The sequence below is a fragment of the Phalacrocorax carbo genome, chromosome 11, assembly GCF_963921805.1.
Source record: "Phalacrocorax carbo chromosome 11, bPhaCar2.1, whole genome shotgun sequence".
NCBI classification, from domain to species: domain Eukaryota; kingdom Metazoa; phylum Chordata; class Aves; order Suliformes; family Phalacrocoracidae; genus Phalacrocorax; species Phalacrocorax carbo.
In genome coordinates this window covers 24,737,526-24,754,363 of record NC_087523.1, presented here as the reverse complement: position 1 = coordinate 24,754,363, position 16,838 = coordinate 24,737,526, and the positions used below count along the sequence as shown (strand labels likewise).

General features: G+C 55.0%; 2 long non-coding RNA genes across 10 annotated transcripts in view; both read right to left on the bottom strand.

Moving 5' to 3' along the window:
- LOC135315422 (uncharacterized) overlaps positions 1–16,838 on the bottom strand; it is a 56,857-nt gene that overhangs the window by 24,857 nt on the left and 15,162 nt on the right. For 4 of the 7 annotated variants that reach the window (XR_010374884.1, XR_010374881.1, XR_010374882.1 and 1 more), the window contains exons 4-5: positions 6,851–7,042; positions 6,483–6,592 (exon numbers count right to left, since the gene is read on the bottom strand). This is a non-coding gene — a long non-coding RNA (uncharacterized LOC135315422). Of the gene's footprint in view, positions 1–1,803; positions 1,956–5,157; positions 5,758–6,175; positions 6,191–6,482; positions 6,593–6,850; positions 7,043–16,838 lie in introns of those variants that run through there. The other 3 variants (XR_010374885.1, XR_010374886.1, XR_010374887.1) reach the window with 3 other exon arrangements.
- LOC135315425 (uncharacterized) lies at positions 7,740–13,571 on the bottom strand. 3 transcript variants are annotated; one of them, XR_010374893.1, is made up of 4 exons: positions 13,267–13,571; positions 8,802–8,861; positions 8,675–8,714; positions 7,740–7,986 (listed from the first exon to the last, which is right to left on the bottom strand). It is a non-coding gene; the product is annotated as an uncharacterized LOC135315425 (long non-coding RNA). The 3 variants fall into 3 exon arrangements; XR_010374894.1 differs by lacking the exon at positions 8,675–8,714 and having other exon boundaries at positions 13,267–13,570; XR_010374892.1 differs by lacking the exon at positions 8,675–8,714 and having other exon boundaries at positions 7,740–7,937; positions 13,267–13,570.

Genomic DNA, 16,838 nt, shown 5'->3' with positions numbered 1-16,838 from the left:
CGTTAAAGGGGAGAAATAAAACATAGCAGCAAGGAGCTGGACAGAGAGAGATGAGGACAAACAAATAGCACGGGTCTACGTGACAGAGAACGTGGAATTAGAACACAGAGAGGGGGAGCTGGACAGAGAGAGAGGCCGAGAGAAAAATCTAGACGGGCTACGGCGGGCAGAGGCAGGAATTAAAACCTAGGGACAGGGAGCTGGACAGAGAGAGACGGAGATCACAGGGAACAGCGGCGGGTACAGGAAGAACAGGAATTCAAGAATAGGGAAAGGGAGCTGGACAGAGAAGAACTCAGGCAGGCAAGTAACAGTAGCAGGGTACAGAGCAGAGCAGACGAACTAAAAAGCGCGGCGGGAGCGTTGAGGCAGACAGAGAGAGATTAAGAAAAAAGTCACGGGCTACGTGGCAAAGCAGGAGGAACTCAGAAACGGGGATGGCAACCAAGGGAGAGTGAGCTGGTGAAGGATAACGGGTATTCAAAGTGAGGGACGGGGAGCTGGGAAAAGCGAGGCAGAGAAAAACAGAATCACAGAGAGAATCACACAAAGCCAAAAAAGAAGAAACTGAACAACAGGAACAGGTGTCACCAAAGCGATGAAATCAACCAACCAGAGACGGTGTTCCATTACGGGAACACGGAGCGTACGAATCAGCGCATCTGTCGATCTGCATTTTAGTCCCTAGGCGATCGTTAATGTCAGCAGAACAACAGACAACGTGCTTCTGTCAGAAAAGGATGACAAAACGCGGTTTCGTGTAGCGGACTGAGAAAACTAGCCAAGACTGCCAAGATTAAGAGCCAAGAAGGTAAAAGGCAATTCTGGCAGGGGGAGATCGCGACCACCGACTCACGGACCACCACCGAGCCTGCGCAGTGATTTACATACGGAACGAGCCAGTTTGTACCGATCAGTAGACAGGACGATAATGAATATGTATGAATACGTAAAATTTTGATCTACAAATTCTACGGGAAAGGTGTGTGAGGTACGCACGCCAGGAGGAGCGATCCCCCGTGCATCTGGCGCCGTGAATAAAGAACGCCTGCTCTTTAATACTAGATTGGTGTTGAATAGATATTTCCGATTTTACCGTGTTTTTTGGTAACAGTTTTGGCACCCCAGATGGGAACCTGCTTTTGAATCTCGACGGATCCGCAGGACCGTGGGACCTGCAGTCAGCCCCAAGGAATTCTTGGGGAGAGCTTCCGATCCCCAGGCCAGAGAATTCTGAGAAAGATCCCCTGGACTGAAGTAAACAAGGCATTCGTTTAAGAAGAAACTTAGGTAGAATAATATGTGGCGTTAGCTTCCCACATAGGACAGGATAGTGGGTTTGAGTCCCACAGGCCTGCCCGTAAGGCGCGGCGAAAGCCACGCAGGGTTGGGGCCAAGAGGTACCTCGGTTGGTAAGTCTCTGCTAGGCGAAAGCCTGTGGAGCGGGACCCGAGGGTAGGGGGGTCTTCAACAGGGGGTTGAAGTCTCCAGGGATATCTAGCAGGGGGCTACAGATCCCAGTGGCGGATTCCCAGTGAGACCTCTAACGGGGGTTGGAGTCCCTCTGACTACTATTTGTGATAGTGCACTATCACAACTGCTAGTCGACTGGGAGATGGGAGCATTTCTGAGTAAGAAACCTATCCCACAGAGAACACCTTTGGGATGTACTTTGAAGCACTGGAAAGACATCGGGGGTGATGACCCACTAACTCGGAAACCATTAATTGAATATTGCAATCATTGGTGCCCAACGTATCAATTGGAAGGTGGGCACGAATGGCCAGAACAGGAGACATTGCAATATCATACCATCTTGCAATTAATGTTGTTTTGTAAAAAGGGAAGGCAAATGGGAAGAAGTGGCATATGTTGATTTGTTCTTTACACTGTGGAATCATCCAGCGTGGCAGAAACAGCGTGAGATATGTCCACAGGATTCTACGGCAATGTTTCTGAAAAGAGGAAAATGTGGTGAGAACTTGAAGTGTTGCTCTACTTGTGATACTGGATACTTCACTTGATGGAACTGACAAGAAAATAGTATTGAATACAGCCAGAAGGCAGGTGCAGGGAGCACATGCTAACAGGAATTTACAGAGAACAACGAATAAGAATTTTCCATCTACAAATCCCGAGTGGGACCCTAATCAGCCAGGACCCAGGGGAATGTTGACTAGATGTCAGAGACAGATTTTATTTGGAGTAAGACATGCAATGCCAAAAGCCATAAATTTTGACCCATTTATTAAGTGAGACAAGAATTAAAGGAGTCCCCTTCAGCCTTTATGGAAAGACTGAAGGTGACCACCAGAAAATATACTCATTTGAACCCAGAAAAACACAGAAAAAGCAATTCAGTTGGTCTCTATATTCATAAGACAATCAGCCCCAGATTGGGGGGGGTGGGGGGGGGAGTAAAAAAACCTTCAGAAACTAGAAGAACCTGAATCCAGAGATCTGGGTAAAATGCTTGAAGTAGCTTGGCATGAAGGAGACCAGAGGAATCAACCCTAGCTGAACACCTGGTTACACTGAAGCTAGGGAATGAAGAAATAGAATTTTTGGTAGATACGGGAGCCACTTCTTTGGTATTGAATACACGTAAAGAGAAAGTTGATCATAAACCAGTAGGTGTTGTTAGTGCGACAGGGCAAAGAAAAATTAGCCTTTCTTAGAGCCATTAAAGTTTAAATTGGAGAAGCAATGGGCAACTCACCAGTTTCTGTATATGCCTGAATGTCCACTGCCTCTGTTATGATGAGATCTATTAAGTAAATTAGATGCTCAAGTAACTTTTAAAGATGGAGAGATTAAATTACTAATACCAGAACAGAATCAAAAGCCACAGAGGCGAGAGCGTTTATGTTACAGGATTCCTCCAGGGAGGAACAGGTTCCCGAAGAAGTGGAAAACGTAGTAATTCCTTTGGTTTGAGCGAGCGGAGCTCCGGAGCGACCTAAGCGGGCAGAGCCGGTAAAAGTAACCTTAAAGCCTGGAGCCAAGCCGGTAAGGCAAAAACAATACCGTATTAAGCGAGAGGCTCGAAAAGGATTAGAGAAGTTAATTATAAATTTTTTTCAGAATATGAGCTCTTAGTAGAATGTGAATCAGAATATAGTACTCCTGTGCCGCCAGTAAAGAAATCTAGAGGCAAAGAGTATTAGCTGGTTCACGATTTAAGGGCTATATCTCAGGTGGTCCAAGATCTACATCCGGTAGTAGCTAATCCATACACTTTACTGACCTCTTTTAAAGGAGGAGCATAAATGGTTTACTGTACTAGATTTGAAGGATGCCTTCTTTTGCATACCTCCAGGCATAAAAAGTCAAAGCCTATTTGCTTTGGAATGGGAAAGCCCCACCACAGAATGAAAGACACAGCTAACATGGACCGTACTTCCACAAGGATTTAAAATTAGTCCTACGATATTTGGGACTCAGCTGGCAAGAAAAAAAATTAGAAATATAGAAATGTCTAGAAAAAACAGAACCCAGGGAGAGGCATACTGTTACAGAATGCAGACGACATTCTGATAGTGGCAGAAAGTAAAGAATAATGTTTTGAAATTTTTAAATTTTCTGGGCCAAGGAAGATGCGGAGTTTCCAGAAACAAAACCCAAATAGGAGAAGAAGCAGCCATTTATTTAGGATTTGAAATATCTCAGAGACAAAGACAATTAGAAAGTGAAAAGAAAGAAACTATTTGTCAAATTCCCGAACCTTGCGGCCCGAAGGAACTGAGAGCTTTTCTGAAAATAGTGAAATAGCGTCAGCTCTGGATTCTGAACTACAGACTGTATGTAAAACCATTATACGAGGCACTGAAAGAATCAAAGGATAAATATTTAACCTGGACGCCCGGATGCCAAACGGCATTCAAAGAACTGAAAAGAGCCTCAGTGATGGCCCCTGCATTAGGCCTACCCGATTTCGCTAAACCTTTTGAGCTGTTTGTCCACGAAAGACAACATTTAGCCCTTGGAGTGCTGACACAGCGACTGGGAACCTGGAAGAGACCCGTGGGCTACTTCTCCAAACAACTCGACCACGTGAGTAAAAGATGGCCTGGATGTTTACGGGCAGTGGCAACAGCAGCGCTGCCGATCCAGGAAGCCCCAAAGTTAACAATGGGACAAAAGATGACAGTATGTGTCCCGCACATAGCGGTGACTGTTTTAGAACAAAAGGGGGGTCGTTGGCTATCCCTTAGCAGAATGTTGAAATATCAAGTTGTTCTGTTAGAACAAGACCATGTGGAATCGAAGACTACTGCTATACTGAATCCTGTATGTTTTTAACAACAGAAAACCTTACGGACAATTTCGAACACGATCGCTTGCTAACTATTGAACAAGTCTATTCCAGCAGACCAGGCCTGAGACACAAACCTCTGGGAAAATCCTGATCTGGAGTTGTTTACAGATGGAAGCAGCTCTGGGCGAGAAGAGAATGGCCGGATATGCTGTCGTTATCACCGCCGAGGGAATGGAGTCAGGGGCGCTGCCTGCGAACACCTCAGCACAGAAAGCAGTATTGGTAGCGTTGAAGCGAGCTCTGCGAATGGCAGAAGGACGAAGGATAAATATCTAGACTGATTCCAAACATGCATTTGGTGTGATCCACGATCATGGAGCTACTGGGAAGGAAAAAGGACTGCCATCAGCCCAAGAATCATTGATACAGCATAAAGAAGACATTCTCCAACTTCCGGAAGACGTGCAGAAACCAAAAGAAGTGGCGGTAAAGCGTTGCAAAGCTCATCGATTCGGCCAGACGGCTGTAAACATAAGCAAACGATTGACAGATAAAGCTGCAAAGAGGACTGCAGAGCAAGGTATCCTTGCACTAGTACCAGTAAAACAGATCGGAATTCCAAAGTTGAAACCGAGATTATTATAATAAATTGGATGAGCAATTAGCAGAACAATTGGAAGCATCACAAAACACAGAGAGATGGTAGGTAACACCAGAAAAACAAGTAATAATAACAACAACCCCACAAGTTATGACAGAACTTGCAAAAGAAAAGCATGAGCAAACACATTAGGGTGTAGATGCTACGGTTTTGAGTTTAAAAGCATCTGTAGCGTGTGTAGGCATGACAAGAATAATTAAACCCATGGTAGCTAAGTGTCCAATCTGTCCTAGAAATAATCCCCTGAACCAAAGGAAACCACCTTTAGGAGTAACAAAACAAAAAATTCTCCCGGAAATTATTAGCAAATTAAGTTCTCTGAGTTACCCAGACAAAATAGATATAGCAGTATTTGTTAGTGATGATGGACAAATTTTCTAGTTGGCCAGAAGCTTTCTCGTGCTGCACCAACAAAGCTAGAGTAGTAGTTAAAATGTTGCTGAAAGAAATAATACCAAGATTTAGAGTGCCAACAGGAATGTCCTCTGGGAGAGGACCACATTTTTTTGCAGAGGTAGTTCAACAAATTAATAAAATTTTGGGTATAAAATGGAACCTGCATATGCCCTAGAGACCACAATCAAGTGAAAACTTTGAGAAGATGAACCAAACACTGAACTGACATAGTGGAATATTATTGATCTAGGATGGAAGTATTGAGAAAATGATTATTTCAAAACTTCCAAAGGGGGGAAATGTAACCAAAGCGATGAAATCAACCAACCAGAGACGGTGTTCCATTACGGGAACACGGAGCGTACGAATCAGCGCATCTGTCGATCTGCATTTTAGTCCCTAGGCGATCGTTAATGTCAGCAGAACAACAGACAACGTGCTTCTGTCAGAAAAGGATGACAAAACGCGGTTTCGTGTAGCGCACTGAGAAAACTAGCCAAGACTGCCAAGATTAAGAGCCAAGAAGGTAAAAGGCAATTCTGGCAGGGGGAGATCGCGACCACCGACTCACGGACCACCACCGAGCCTGCGCAGTGATTTACATACGGAACGAGCCAGTTTGTACCGATCAGTAGACAGGACGATAATGAATATGTATGAATACGTAAAATTTTGATCTACAAATTCTACGGGAAAGGTGTGTGAGGTACGCACGCCAGGAGAAGCGATCCCCCGTGCATCTGGCGCCGTGAATAAAGAACGCCTGCTCTTTAATACTAAATCGGCGTTGAGGAGTTGTTTCCGATTTTACCGCGTTTTTCGGTAACACACGGAGTCAGACCAAGAGGGCCAGAGAAAGACAAAATACCGACAGGCTACAGGACAGAGCAGGAGGAATAAAAAAATAAAAATGGAGCCAGAGCCAGGCAGAGAGAGGCGGAGAAAGAACAAGTAGCCACAGGCTACAGGACAGAGAGAGGGAGGACTGAAAAGACGGGGAGGCAGGGAGCCACTCAGAGCGAGATGGAGAAAGAGGGGGGGGGTGCAAAAAAAAAAAACTAAAAAAAATTTTGCAGCAGGTAAGGAAAGAGAGGGGGCCGGGGGAGAGACAGGGAGGGCCCAGGATGCACAAGAGAGGCAACGGGGCCCCAGTGGCCCAGGACTCACCGCGACTCTCGCTCTCAGCGCTGCTGGCACAATTTAGCCGTTCAGATGCTTCTTTCCCCTCCTCTCCGCCCTGCCTCTTCTGCAGCTCCAGACTCTAGGCCGTCCTCCACCTAAAGAGGATACACGGGTGTCTTACCGCTCTTACGAGATGAGGCTTCCTAGGCACGTAGCCTAGCTCGCTCGTGCACTACACGCCCGTACCCAACTCCCGGTTACGCGTACAGACCCTGCGGTGCACGTTGGTGGCCTGGCCCGCTGCGGGCTACGAAGGGGGATCCTCCCTCCCTCACCTGCAGGGACAGGCTCTCTCTCGCCTGCGGCAGGAAGGCAGCTGGCAGCCAGAGCGCCTTCAGTTTCTTCTGCTTTACCTTTCGTTGGCGTCTCCAGCTTCAGCCGAGGCAGCTCCTGTCCACAGCCGGGAAGGGCTCTGTGTGTCCCTTTTCGCCCCCGCGCTGCGAGGATGGCAACACCGGGCAGAGAGAAGCCACGCAAGCCTGAGACGGCTGCAGTCAACGGCATCCCCGGGGGAAGGACAGACAACCACGTCCTCAGCACGGTCTCTGGGAGAGGGAAAGAAGAAACAGCGACCGTCATTACCGTCGATCGACCCTGGCCAAAGCCCCTCCTTGCGCAGGGGCTTCTGGACACACCGCCCCTTCCCCGCGCTACTGCTAAGGGCCCCTGCGCCGAGGGGGAATCCAGTGCGCTCGAGGGCCGGCTCGCTGCCTTCACGACAGGGCCTGGGGGCGGCCAAGGGCTACGCAGCACGCTTCAGGGGAGGTGCCGGGGCTGGGGGCAGGCGCACGGGGCAAGGGGGGGGCCAGGGGAGGCTGAGCGGGAGCTCCGGTGAGCTGGGGAGTCGGCTATCTTCTGCACCCTGGGCAGGGGGAAAAGGTCATCCTCCTCCTCCTCCTTTCCCTCTTCCCTTCTATCAGCTCCTGGGTAACTCCTGGGGCTGCCCTCACCCGCTCGCCTTTAGCATACCAGAAGCCTGCCTCGGCAGGTCGTTTGAAGCTTCCCATCCCACCAGCCCCAGTAGTGCAGGCACACAAGGAGACACCCCTGCACCCACCAAAGGGGCTCGCTCACCTCGCCGGCAGCCCTAGGCCTCACCCGACACAGGGAATCGTGTCCGACACACCACCACGATGCAGCAGGAGCGGAGGAGGCCTTTCCTTACCAGGAAGCAGCAACGAGCACGGCGGCATCACCTCGCAGGCACCGCAGCATCGCAGGGCTGTCACCTGCGGAGAGAGCAATGGGGATCACAGGGACGCCACCGCGCGTGCGCGGCTCCCGGGCTCAGTACCCAACTCTGGTCGCTGGGCAGCAGCATTATCTGAATTACTCTTCTCGATTAATACCATCCAGAAACCGTAACTTGGCTGCATCCACAGAGCTTCTATTCCTCTGCACCTTTCCCCCTCGCAGCCCCAGCAGCACCGTTCATTGCCTCTGCACCAAACAGCAAAGCGTCTCGAGCATTTCAGTCCTTTCCTCTCGACTGCTTAAAAAAATCTGGTGCTTGCTACTGTCCATGCCACTGCCCCCCCCGCCCATGCCTGAGGGAGGAGAAGCAGCACAGCAAACCTGGGGAACAAGGTTGGGTCCCCCACCCCCGCAGAATAAGCCCCAGGAACTGCTTGTAGGCATGTGGCATCAGGGTTGTGATAGGGTTTTGTTTTGGTTTTCTTTTTTTTCCCTGCCTTCTTTACATAATGTATTAATTGGGGTTGCTTTTCCAAACTACTGAGTTCTGTGGGGACTTTTTGTGCTTTTACCCTACAAAAAATGGTCATTTTCACTTTCGGTTTTGTGCATGAGAATGGTTGGTGGGTGCTTTTAGGTGGTTGTTCCTTCCCCACCACCACCCTTTTTTTCCCTTTCCAGCTGCACAAATCCAGCTGGAGTTGGCTTTCCCAGAAGCCCCAAGTTGTTTTCTTTCCACCAGAATTCTTTCTGTTTTTTTCACCCCCCATTGCAGACCCAGAGTCAGGGGGTTTGAGGTATTTTTGTGCCCAGGCAGCAGCTCCCAGGCTGCATAAGCAGCCCCACAGGGGGAAGTCCCCGTTTGAGGGAATCGGCCCCAAATTGGGATGGGAAAGTGAAGACAAGGGAAAAAAAAACCTGAATAACCTGAAAAAGAACACCTACTCCAGCCCACCAAGCACCGGTCACCTTGCCTGACTCACCTCCAGGGCCCAGATCACGCTCGGCTCATCGCTTAGCGCCCTCGGATCACAAAAAAAAAGAGTAAAACCCATAATGGAGCCCTATAGCCATCAGTCACATCTTCCCTCCAGTACTACACAGACTCACCTTCTTCCAGCGCTCCCCTGGGCTCTCCTCCGTTGCCCTGCACGACTCATCCACCTGCACCTGGAAAAACAGTGTTACTGAACAAGTCACCTGGAGGCACAGCAACAGCTTAACCATTCCACAGCTCTTGCGCCCCCGTAGGAATACCATCTAGAGCCCAACTACAGCCTGCCGTTAAAGGAAATGCGTTAAATCAAACGTTAAGCCCTCGCACGTACAAGCCGGAACAGCAAACACACGGCACGCTCGCGCACCCAGGGCGCAGCCCGACGGAGGTCCACGCGCACCTCGCCGGTCTGATGCGGAGCCGCCCAGCATCCCTGCGAGCACAGCTGCAGGCGCAACAGCAGTTTCACCTACACCCATCTCAGCGCGCAGCGCTTCTGAAGCTTTAAGCTGAAAGCCCTACCTTGACCCTTGGCCACGCTAGAAGCGAGCCGTGGCTAGGACTCCACAGAAACACAGCAACACAAATTGCACACCCACAGCGGCGACAGCCTTGCAGCTATTTAGACCAGGAACAACAGAGAAAAGTAAAACAGCTTCATCACCCGCACAGGAAAAGCAGCAGACGGAGACAAAGGGTCAGCATTCACAGCCCTTACAGAACACAGGCGTTCTCTCTCCTTCCACTCCTAAACCCATCCCCACTTAGGTCTAAATATCGCAGCCCTGCTGGGGCAATATCGAGAGCGGGGAACAAGAGCCCTGCCGCCCGCCGTTTGTGCGGCAGGACACAAAAACAGAGGGACATGTTTTGCCACACACAACCCTGAATCTCCTGAAAATTTATGTTTACCAAAAATAGCCATTTGGAACATATTCCCAAAAACATTCGGCAATGAAACGCTTACGTGCTTGACACCCGCACATTTTTGGGGAACTTGCTATTTGCTTCCTGGTTTTGCTGGTCTTCCCTCAGAAGTTCTACCTGCAGCCAAGTTATTCCCACCCGCCCGACCGGTTCAACCATTCACCTTCCTGGTATTACCAGCACATTGACACAGGCGAGGAACTTAACTGCTCTTCTAAAACTATCCAAATGACAATCACAGCCCTGAAAGAGGAGTGGAAGAGAAGAAAAGGAGAGATCAGGCAGCAAAGATGCCCTGCAGGCTGCTGCCAGCCAACACTGCACTCTTTTGTTAAAGCCACCCCACCCCCCCAAACGCAAAAAAAAAGCCCCATGACTTTGTGGAGTGCGGTTTTTTTTTCTTTTCCGCAGTCCTTCTGGAGCTCATCCCTGTCTCAGCATCTTGTCTTGTCAGAGCATGAAGATGCAGATGATCTGTATCCCGATGACATCTGCATGGGATGAATACATTTTCAGAAATAGACCAGATCTGTGAGACTCCTGTCACCTTTGTGGTTTTAATAATCATAACTCAATTTTGTCGACTGACACACTTGTGAGAACTAACTTTGAAACTTAGCCTCTCCTTGGGGAAAAAAACGTGTTAGACACCAAATGAAACTGATTCAGAGCTCCGAACCACGATGGAGCCGATAGAGCTGCTGTGACTTAGTTTGTATGATTAATTAATTGGTTAATAACTATCCTAAGCAGCACAGAAAGAAGAGCTGGACCCAAAGAGGGTGCGCTACGCTGGATCCAAAAAGCACCCTTCCTCCAGAGACCCGCCTCAGGTGGCGAGTTCGCTCTGGTGCATGCCGGCCTCCCGAACTTCGGGGTCCGATGTGACCGGACCCCCACCTCCGGGGAGGGTCCGCGTACCCTGCCCAACCCCTGCTTTCCCCTGCAGCCCCCAATGCCCCCACCCCACCCCAACCCCCCAGCCTGCACAAGCAGCCAAACCGGCTTCTGCTTTTGGCCCCCAAACCAGCTCACTTTGGGACCGTTTCTGAGCCAAAAAGCCCAGCTGCTGAGCCTGTTCTCAAGTCCCAAAAATGCAGCACTCGACCTCTGCTCCTCAGCCCCAAACCACACGACTTAGTCCCCTCGGTCAGGCCCTCAAAACGCACGACTCGATCTGTTTCAGGGCCCCGGCGTCAGCCACAGGAGCCTGCTCTCAAGGCCCAGGAACAGAAGAGCTGCGCTCTCCCCGCTCAGGGACCAAACCAGCTGAGCCTGGCTGCGTCCCGGCCCCCTCCGCAGTCCCCACGGGCAACGCTCAGGGCCGCGGAGAGCGCAGCCACCCCGCAGCCCCGCACCCCCACGGCCCACGCGGGCACTGTCGGGGAGGCCTCGGGAACTGAACTGCGCGGGCCCGGCCCCGCACCCCGGCGGGGCAGCCCAGCGCCGGCCCGGCAGCGCTTTCCTCCTGCTCTCGCAGGCCTCGTTTCCCCGGCACCGCCGGGCCCGCACCCCAACCCCACAGGGGGCCGGGCCCAGCCCGCCTCCAGCAAACCGCGGCGGCAGCAGCCGGGGTCCCTGCCTGCCTCGCGGGCAAGGGGGGACCCGCCCGGCACCGCAGGGGCCCCCGCCGGGGTCGCCGCCGCCGCCCGACCCCGACGAGGAGCAGCCGAGAGCCGGGTGGGGCTGCCCCTACTTCCCCACGGCCGGGCACGGGCTCGGCCCCAAAACCCAACCACCGACCCACGACAGCGCTCGGCCCGGGGCCGCTGCTGCCCGCAACCCCCCCCCCCAGGGACTCCGCGGACCGGGAGACCCCACAGCCGAAACCCGCCGACCCACAGCGCGCCCAGCCACGCACGCGGCTCCTCACCTGCCCCCCGGCGCGGCTCCGGCTGCCCCACGGCCCGGCACGGAGCCGAACCCGGCCACCGGACCATCCGCCGCCCCCCCGCAACCCCCGGACGCTCCGGGCCGGTTCTCGTCCCTTTTCGCTCCGACGCCTCGAGCCGAGCCGGCCCCGCTCCTCCGAGCTACCGGCGGTGCCCGCTCTGCTGCTCGGGGCCGGGCCCTGTTCTCACCCAGCCGCGAGAAGCCGCCCCGGGGTCTCCTCGGTGCGTCCAGCCCCGTGCCGTGCCGGAGCGGGGAGAGCCGGGTACGAGCGCGGAGCCCTGGGGCAGGGGTTGCCCCAGTGCCGCCGACGGTGTGGGGGTGTGTGTCGTCGTCCCCCGCCCCACGCGGGGGGCGCACACACGGTACACCCGCGGGCAGGGGCATCCCCGGGGAGCCGTGCGGCCGGGCTGCGCCGTAGGAGGGGAAGGTGATGTTGGTTTCCCATTTTCCCCGCAGCCTGATCCTCCCCCCTCCCCCGTACTGAGTTGCCCCCCCCGCCCACCCCTTCCCGCGCGTTACAGCCCGCGAAAAAGCTTTTAACAACCCCATCGACAACACTCCCTTTATCCCTCTTCCAGCAGCAGCAGCAGCGAGAGATTAAGCCAACTGCAGCAGAGAGGAGGAAGGCAAGGAGAGCCTTTTCAAGCAAGGGCAGGACAAAAATGCACGGCGTGGACAGGCACAGGAGAGGCTGCGTTATCTGGAAAGCACAACACCTACCCAAGGGCAGAAAATAAGGAACGAATCGTTTGCAAGGAGCTGCAGCAGACAGATCACCTTTTTCTTTATTGCTCTCCTGCCCTTTGTTATCCAAAGCGATAGGCTTCACCACCGGGCAGAAAATAGCTGCCTAGATTTACACGGACAACCAGAAACAATCAAGCCACCCAGGAAAAAGTTCACAGCAGAGGTATAACACATCAGCAGCTAAAACATTTGTTACGCAGGCACAACCAGGCACTAAACAAAGGCTTTCCAACATTGGAGATCTAGAACAGGTAGACATTAGCACAGAAGCGCAAGGGGCTCCGTCACCCTGCGCAAATCTCCCCGTGCCTACACACGCACACGTTCAGAAGTTTTTTATCAGAAAACGCCCGACTGAGCCATTTGCCACAGTCACGAGACTCACGACATGACACACGAGGTGGGCCCAGAGTTTTAAGGCAAAAATACCTCCCCCGCCCCCCACCCGAGATCTTTCAGGCTCCAGACCTGCCATCTCCCCGCACCAAACCTCCCCGGCCAAAGGGTTTCAGGTGGCCCAAAACACAGTACACAGAAAATAAACGGGGAAAGCCCTACATTGTGCAAAAGCGAACGATGCCCGACCAGGGCTTCTCTGCGGGGCCCGAGCTCGGCACGGAGCCCCCCCCCGGCACGAGCCCGGCCCCGGGGCCGGCACGGAGGAGCCAGCCCCCCCCCGGCACGAGCCCGGCACGGAGGAGCCAGCCCCCCCCCGGCACGAGCCCGGCACGGAGGAGCCAGCCCCCCCCCGGCACGAGCCCGGCCCCGGGGCCGGCACGGAGGAGCCAGCCCCCCCCCGGCACGAGCCCGGCCCCGGGGCCGGCACGGAGGAGCCAGCCCCCCCCTCCCCCGCCCGGCCCCGGGCCCGGCGCGACGGAGCTCCCCCCGCCCGGCACCGAGCCCGGCCCGGGCCGGCGACGGAGGCCCCCCCCGCCCGGCCCAGGGTCGGGCCCGCACGGAGCCCCCCCCACCCCCGGCCCACACGGAGCCCCCACCGCTGCCCGAACTCACCCACCAGCGCTCTCCGGCCCCCGGCTACGGCCGCGCTGCTCTCTCAGGCGGCTGCCGCAGACGAGGATCGGGAGCCGCCAGGCCTCCAGGAGTCCCGAGGGGATGCCGGCCACCGCAGGGGATGGCTGCCTGCGGCCGGACTGCCGCGGCGCTCCCCGCCCAGCTCCGAGCAGTCTCCGCCGGCCACGGGCTTCCCACGCCGGGCCGCAGAGGGGCCCCGGCACCGCAAAGAGACCCCTCGCGACCCGGCCGCCCCACGCACCTCTCCCACCTCCGCTCCGCCGCGCACGCGCCACCGGAAGCCCGGGCCCCGCGGGGCGGCCCTTAGAGGGCGGCCGGAAGGACCGGCCCCCACCGGCCCCGCCCCCGCGCCGGACCGCCCCCGCGCCCAGCCGGTGAGCGCCAGCGCCCCCTGCTGGCCGGGCCGCGCTCAGCTCGCGAGGGCGCCGAGGGCCGGGCGGGGCGGGACGCGCCGGCTCGGGGCCGGCTCCTTTCGGGGCGAGCGGGCGAGCGAGAGACCCCTGCGGGCCCCGGTCACGGCCGGGCAGAGCCGCGCGCCCTCCGGGAGCGGCTGAACGGGGCTGCCGCTCGTGACACGTACCGAGCCGTCCGCGACGGGAGCGAGCAGAGGAGGAAGGGGCCGGCGGCCGCGGGGCCCTGCCCGCAGGCACGGGGGGGGGGGGTGCGGGCTGGGGCCCGTGGGGCCGCCCTGCTGGGCCGCTGCCCTGCGCCGCACCGCGCTGGGGGCTGGGGCCCGACCGGCGCCGGGGGACCGGGGGCAGCCACGAGCAGGGGGCCTGAGCTTAGCCACGGCCTGCAAAACACCCCGCAGCGTGAGACGCTGCGAGGCCAAGGTGGTCCTTGGCAATGGGGGCGCCTGGGCTCGGCCTCCGCCGTACCCGTCCTGGGTCTGCGTGGCGTTCCAGGGGAACGGTGTTCTCCTTGTGCGGAAGGTGGGCTGGCCGTTCGGCCGTGCCCCGGCCGTTACCGATACTGCCAGAGGCGCTCGCACGCTCTGGCCCGTTACTGCTGCGGTACCGCGCCGTAGCCGAAAGAAGAGGTGTTGTGTTTTATCACAGAAAAGCCTCCTACGGTCAGTGGAAGAAATAACCTCCTTCCGTGGCACTGACTCTTTTCGTCCAGTCCATAGCCGGCTTTCGGCTTTTGTCTTTACAGCATTCAGTTTGCTTTCTGCCAAGCTTTCTACCTGCTGTGAAACATTTGGATGGTTTTTTCCTGTTGCTTTTTTTCCCCCCTACTTGCTCCACAACTCCCACACCAACCACCCAGCGCGGCTCGCCTTTCAGCCCCCAGACCCAGGAGCCTTGCCCTGGGACGGCCCGTACATGTCAGCAGAGTTGTTCCAGCTCTCACCCTGTCCCTACCCAGCTGAGGACGTCTGTGTCCGTGGCAGACACCCAGACACTGCCCCTGCAGCGTGGCAGTCCCCTGCCCCATCAGTGAAAACTGCGGCAATATCGGCTAAGTTTAAAAGCGTCGGCAGGAGGTGCAGAATACGTAAATAAAGCGGCGGTTGGCTGCCGGGTACGGGTGCGATATAAATACATTTTGTTTACAGGCCTTCGTGCCTATTCAGCGTTGAACGGCACCGCAGCCCACCCACCCCGGGGCTCACGGGGCTCGGAGAAGGGTCTCTCCAAGGGCACAACCTAAGGCAGCGCAGGAAGCCCAGCTGCCACGCTCCCAGTCGCTACGGGACGCTTGCTTACAGCTACACCGACGAGGGTGCGGATGAGGCTGGAACTAGCAGAAATGCTGACTCTTCTGGCCTTTTATTTGCGGAAGGCACAGCGCGCGAGCCTCGGCGGCTCACAGGAGAAGCGTGCAGCGCTGCCGGACTCTCGTTCTCAGCTCACGTACTACTGCCAAAGCTCCTGCCCTGTGCTGTGCCAGATGCCGGCTGGCGTGAGCACCTGGGCTCCTGAGGGACCCCCTTGTCCTGAGAGCCAGAGGTACTCGCTTCCCTTTGCATGAGGCCTGTAGGAGATAGACCCTGCAATTTAAAAAATCTGTATCAAACGTGGCAGACTCAAAGGGGGGCATTTTAAAAAAGGCAGGTTTGTTTTCTTTTTTAACTTTACGATCTACAGCCTAGCAAAGAGCTCCCTTTCAGTGTCAGTCGCTTGGCCTTCTCCCCTACTGACGAGGTCCCAGCCTCCCGGTGAGATCTCGCTGGAGATATTCTCAGTTTCCCTCAGGTACGGGGCTGCCCTGGCCCGAGGCCAGCGAAGAAGCTGACTTTGCCCGTGCCTGAATCAGCAACACGTCCAGCAGGCGACTTGCAGAGCCCAGGGAACCCTCGTAAAGAGGTCTGGGGGTGGGCCGCGCCACATCTGCGGCATCGGCCGTGGGAAAGGACCGGCGCAGTAAAGCAGGTGGGTGAAACCGCGGTCCGCGCCAGTACGTGCTGCTGCCTGGGGCATGGCTTTGCTGCGGGTCAAGTCAGATGCTCTCTGTAAGAGTCAGTCAGGGCAAAGGCCGCAGCAGATGTCTTTTCTGCTCATTTTAACAAAGGCTGGACGGAGCCCATAGAGGAAGGCACTACGCGTCTTGCTGGGTCTGTTTGCCTGCCTTCTCGTAAGCCGTCGCGGAAACTTGCACGAGCAAAGCCTGTGCAAGCTGATGACAGCCACGCACGGTTGAAGAGGGAGCAGACGGTGAGAGCAGAGGTGCGCGCTCAGGCTGTGCGCTGGAAGCTAATGCTAATGCTGCAAAATAAAGAGTGGATTTTCTTTTTTGGGTTTAGGTGAGCGCTAAACATGACATGTGCGTGTGTGCGTGTGTCTCTCGCAGGTTTTTGTCATACACCCCACCCCCCCGCCCCAAAAAAACCACCCGCACATGCCACGCGTTAAACAGTGGTTTTCCATTGTACTTAGACGTGCTTACATAGGTGTGTTGGTTTTTTTCTTTTTTAATGCAGAAACAGCAATACGATAGATTTAATACAGCTAGCAATTAGATGGGTGTAGCTTTAGAGCATCGGCTGTTTACAAAGCAACTGCACACCTTCTTTAACTCACAGTTTAAACAGGTAAACTTGCAGTGCATCACACGTGCTTTGTACAGTCACGGTCCACACGGCAGGCCAGATGCTTCCCCCTGCCTTGTCCTTGTTCCCCCGACTCCGACGGGACCGCCGAGGCCATCCTGGGGACAGCGCCGCTTTCTAGCAGCTGGGTTGCTTGCCTGGACGCCCCACAGACAAACAGTCATTTCCCCACTGAACCTCTTCTCAAATATTTTCCTAGCCCTGCAGGCCCCAGGTCCTTTGGTTCATATTTCCTTTTTTCCGGGCTTGATGCACAGGACCGACGATTTCCAGAAACAGAAACAGAGGCTGATTCAGTCCAGGCTAAACATTCTCTGACCTAAACCAAACTGCCTTCGAAGAGATAGCTGTACTGTAGGCACCACCTCGGGAACAGAAGTTGCCCTGTCATTAAAAAAAAAAAAAAAAAAAAAGCAGGAAAACAAGGCGTTTCAGGCTGAGGAGGCTGAACGGTGTGTGCTGGGGGCGGTGGGGGGCTGGAAAGAAACAGTTCAGACGA